The sequence below is a fragment of the Triticum dicoccoides genome, chromosome 7B, assembly GCF_002162155.2.
Source record: "Triticum dicoccoides isolate Atlit2015 ecotype Zavitan chromosome 7B, WEW_v2.0, whole genome shotgun sequence".
Taxonomy (NCBI): Eukaryota; Viridiplantae; Streptophyta; class Magnoliopsida; order Poales; family Poaceae; genus Triticum; species Triticum dicoccoides.
The window spans coordinates 714,811,561-714,817,007 of NC_041393.1; the positions used below are offsets into that span (position 1 = coordinate 714,811,561).

The 5,447-nt window shown below is 45.7% G+C and overlaps 1 pseudogene; it reads right to left on the minus strand.

The window, feature by feature from the left end:
* Positions 1 to 5,447, minus strand: part of LOC119339965 — an 18,369-nt pseudogene that overhangs the window by 5,773 nt on the left and 7,149 nt on the right.

The following is a 5,447-nucleotide window of genomic DNA, read 5'->3' on the forward strand; positions in this document are numbered from 1 at the left end:
ATCGAATGTCTCACAAACCAACACCATTCATTATTCACGCATACACATGTATATACATATACAATTTCTCCTACATGTATATGTTGCCTTTGGTGCCTCCGGAGCACGATGACAAGTGGATCATGGGGGCGGTAGCGGGTAATAGTATTCTCCTTTGGGATCTATGACCTGGTCAAGCAAAAATCCGGCTATTTCCTCTTGAAGTGCTAGTATGCGGTCCGATGGTAGGAGCTTATCCCGCACCGATCTGAACTGTTAAGGAGATTAATATGCATGAGTGTTAGTTGTGTGACTAGATATCGATAATGGTGTGAATAGTGTTCTGACAAACGTACCCAGTCCTGTCTATCAGGTCTGCTCCTTTCGCACGTCATCATGCGAATGTTCTCGCAAACGTAGTATGCACACAGATTATTCCCCGGCGCCTGCCTTAGGGCCTTTACGAGAATGGAATTGAATCAGATAATGATTAATCAAGCATGATAATTAATTAATGATATTGAAACAAGAATTAAAAAATGGTAGCTAGCTAGTACTACTTAATTACTTACCTTGGGTCGATGCCAAAACAACTTTTTTGCCCACGTGCCTGGAGTCACCTTGATGAACTTTGCTCGTACCCTGCCCACCGGCAAAGAAAATTAATAAAGGGGTTATTAAATAGTTCATATCAGGAAATGACGAACTAATAATTAATAAGCCGAGATATAGTTAATAATGATTGAAATTACCTGTTGACTATCCCCTTCACGATGGTGTAGTCTTTATCTTCTTTAGTTAGTGAGTCCAGTAATTTAACTTTTCCTTCCTCAACTTTAATGTCTAACAAGACCCAGTGCCAACTGCATACGCACACATTTGCATGTCTTAATTAAGCGGGCATGTGCATAAAATTAATCAACTACCGTAAACCCTATACACTTAATTATTAACATCTAGCTAGCTAGTAAGCAAAAACAGAATTTGTAGTACAAGACAGTGTGACTCACGGGAAGTTGTAAGGAAGTAGTATATCTTCATTGCTATTGAGGCGCTTCAAGAACTCTAGCATGCTTTCCTCTACAACATCTTGACAATGTTCAATCTGCCATATGTCCTGATTAATGGTATTTGGGTCAATGAACCCAACACCATAGCGTCCAGATTTTTTCATTTCATACATCTTCATCTTGCATATAATACCATAAAAAAAGAATATAGTGGGGATAATTACATGTAATGATTGATCAAAATTATCACTAGCTTGAGACTTAAATTACAGAAAGAAATCACTTACAGACAATAGCAACTGACGATAGACTTGTCGAGTGCGTCTTGATTGTATAACTGAAATAGTTCTGGATACTCAATGGTCAGAGCTTTCTCATGGTAATAATGCTCATGCTTGACAATCACCATGAGGGACTCTCAATTGGAAATCTTGGTAATATTCATGTACCATTGATGCAATTGATACATTCTCGTTGGGAGGTCCTTGACCTTGTCTCGATGGACCAAAGGTTTACCCCGGACATATTGCCATGCTATTTCCGATTCTTTAAGCGTAGGCATGGGCTCGATTTCGAGGAGTTGTCCAACAGAGATATTGAGCATTTGAGCCTGCATTATATGATCCTCTGTTATTACCACATCGCCAAGATGGGGAACGCTAACGGTTTGCCCACAATAATATTTGGCGCGCGTACTACTCCTCTCATGTGTTGTTGGCACAACAAGCGGGGGGATCGCTTGCGCCGCCTGTTTTCCCAACTGGGGAACGGTTTTCCCGCATTTTTTGCCAGCTGCTTGTTGGCTTGAGCTTGAGCTCGCTTCCTTCTGTAGTTGTGCTCGATGTGCCTTCCTGATTTGGCGCTCATAGTCCGAGTCAACAGGCTTGGGAGCTGGTTCTCCAGCCATACGAATGAAGTGGTCAATTACTTTCTCAGGCACTTTCTCCTTTGGCGGCGGTGCCGGTTTCGGTCCAACATGGGCGTCCACTTGGGCTTGCACTATGGCTGTGTTTTGCTCCTTAGTCATGTCGTAAGGCCTCTGAGGAAGAGGAACGAGGCTTGGACCATATTTATATTGCTTGTCTCCGCCTGTACTTCCTGAACTACCTCGACTCGTACCGCTACGCATCAAAGCTGCGGCATGTCTCTTCTGCGATTGCTGAGACGGCGGAGACGGCTGACGTGGAGTTGGACCAGGAGAAGTGGCCTGACGATGTGCCGGACTTGAAGCAGGAGGTGTGTCCTGACACGGTGCCGGACTTGAAACCGTAGAAGTGGCATGACACTGTGCCGGACTTGAAACCAGAGGAGTCAGCTCACGCGTTCGGGGACTTGGAGGAGGTGGCGGACTTCGAGGAGGAGTCATCTCATGCGTTCGTGGACTTGGAGGAGCGGGAGTCTGCTGATTCGGTGGAGGACTTCGAGGATGAGTCTGCAGACGACACGGTGTCGGTGGACTTTGAAAGATGATGCAATCCTTTCTCCATAGGATGATACAATGTATGGCCTCTCCCAGTGTGCGCTCGTCTTCACCTCCAGGAATGTCAAGCGTTAGCCCCGAATATGGGTCCACCACTTCATCAACAATGACACGAGCATAGTCCTCTGGAATCAGGATGCAATGGTAGGTTGCTTTGGGGGTAACTGGAAAAGCAACGCCGTCCGCCACCTTCATGGATATGTTCTTCATTTTGGAGTGTAGCTCATAGTTAGTGTTCTCTATGATGTCATCCACAGGGTATGTATCCAGCAGTGTGTCGCCCGGGGCAGAACCAACGCTGCTTCTCGGCATGGATGGGACGGTGCTATCCAATGCTGGACGATCATCCGCTTGCTGCTGCCGCTGCTGAGACCCCCTTTCCTGGCTAAGTGAGTCGATCTGCTGTTGCTGTTGCTAGAATTTGAGTGCCAGGTCCGTGTGCCTTGCTTCTAGGCCTTGAAGGCGTTCTGCGTTCTGCTTCCTCTGCTCCTCCTCCATCTTCCTTTTCTTCTCCTCCTCCATCTTCCTTCTTGCACGGGTCTTGTAGTCCTCGTTCCATTCTGAAAAGCCCTCATACCAGGGAATAATGCTCTTGCCTCATGTTCTTCCCGGGTGTTCAGGATTTCCCAGGGCGCGCGTAAGCTCGTCGTTCTCTCTGTTGGGCGTGAACTCCCCCCTTCGAGCTTCTTCTATTGCGTCAATTATCTTTTGCTCGGCTCCTTTTAGCCTTGCCTTTCGCGAAACTTCGCATGTCTTTGGGTCCAACGCTCCCCCATGCGCATAGAACCAAGTTCTGCACCTGGGGGGGGGGGCCAGTTCCTAGTAACCGGAGTGACCCCTGCATCCTCCATCTCTTGCTCAGACTTATCCCACTTAGGCAATCCCACCACGTAGCCACCTAGACCCAGCCTATGGAACTGCGTCTTTCTTGCGGCATTTGCCTTGTTTTTCATCGACCGTTCCTTAGATAATTCCGAATCCTGAAGGTCACGAAATCGTCCCAGTGCTCCTTTGCTTCTCCAGTGTTCCCTTGAAATCTGGAGTCTTCCTTTCATTAGCGAGGTAGTTGGCCCATACAGTTTTCTTGTGGGTGTTGAATGCAATTGCCATCTTCTTAAGAGCAGCGGCCTTGACTTTCTTCACATCTGCTTCAGTGAAATGATCTGGTAGGGTGAAATGTTCCATCAGAGATTTCAATTAACACCTGGACGTTTAGTCTTTGGCTCTTTCCATTCTTGAATGGAGATCGGGAGTTTGTCCTTCACAAGAACTCCGCACTGACGAGTCCACTTGTCTGCAACGTTCTTAGGCGTGAGGGGTTCGCCACTAAGTTTGATGGATTCTATGTGGTACTTTACACCATCCTTCAACATTCTGCCCGGGCCTCGCTTTATCTTGTTGTCTGTAGAAGCAGATTTGCTCGATTCGGAGGGCAGAAAGAAGAAAGATCGATTCGTTAATATATCTTCAATAAAAAAATGTGGTGATCACTATGATGCATGCTTATATAAATATACCTCGCCGGTAGTCTTTGTTATTTGAAGATCAGCATTGTCTGTGTCATCACAAACATTATCTGTGCCATCATAATCATAATCGTAGTTCATGACTTCATCAGCTCGGTCATCGAGATCGAATATCTTTTCATCACCCTCTCCGGTATTGTTCAGATATTGAGAGCCGTCATCTGCTTCATTCAGATCATCTAGCCTGTGAGGGCTGCGTATGATGTCGAACAATTCCTCTTCTCTCTCTCTGCCGGTATTGTCCGCCATAGCTTTTACTTTACTAATACAGAAGAAATATAAAACAATTTAGTATTCAAATTACAATGCATGGATGCAATTAATCAATAAGGAAAAACTAAATCTTGAATACATCGTCTCGAATATATAATCTCGAGTACATCATCGTCTTAATATATATATAATCTCGAATACATCGTCTCGAATATTATATATCGAATACATCACTATCTAGGTACCTAATAAAGATCGAGTACTACAGAAGAAACTAGGGCGCCACTCGCGGTTCCTGGGGCGCGGGCAGTGCACACCCAAAGAGAAGGAACCATCACAGGATCATATCTCCGGTCATCTGCCCAAAGAACCCGTCAAGTAGTGGAGAACCTGACGTCGTCCATAGCAGCCATGTAGCGATGGATGTGCTCATCTTCCTCCCTGACACGGCGACGCACCATCTCCGGCAGGGCCGGCTACCTCTGCACCAAATGTGGCCGACGCGAACGCCACCAAAGAAGATCAGGGTCAACGACGGGACCCGAGGTCAGGTTCCTCACCAAGCGGCGCACCCATCTAGGTAGCACCTCCCAGTGCCAGCCCAGCGGAGCCCAGTCCCGGACATGGGTCCCCTGAAGCAGGACGTCATCGCGAACGGGTCGACGGCGAGGATGCGGGCCGGGCATATCGCCGAGAACAAATACTATATGCCCGCAAAAAGTAAAATTTTTTAAATAATTGGATTGTGATAACTAAAATTCTATATATATGCAAATTCTAACAATTTGACATTAATCTAATTCATCTAACTAAAACTAATTCTAAAATTTCCTGATTATATAACTAACATTTCCATAACAATTCTAATATTTATATAACTAAAAAACAGAAAAATTGCTAACATTTCTATAAATATTTCTACAACTAAAAAACAAAAAAAATTATAACAATCTATATAACTAACATTTCTAATATTTATATAACTAAAAAACAGAATAATTTCTAACATTTCTATAACTAAAAAATAGAAAAATTTATAACAAACAAACTAATGTGTGTGTGTGTGTAGTGTGTGTGTGTGTGTGTAGTGTGTGTATGCGTGTGGACATGGCGGCCGGGGCGAGCTCACCGGCGAGGCGACGACGGGGCGATGGGACGGGGCGACAGGACGGGGCGGCGACGACGGGGCGACGGGACGGGGCGGCGACGACGGGGCGGGGCGGCCGTGGCGACGGGACG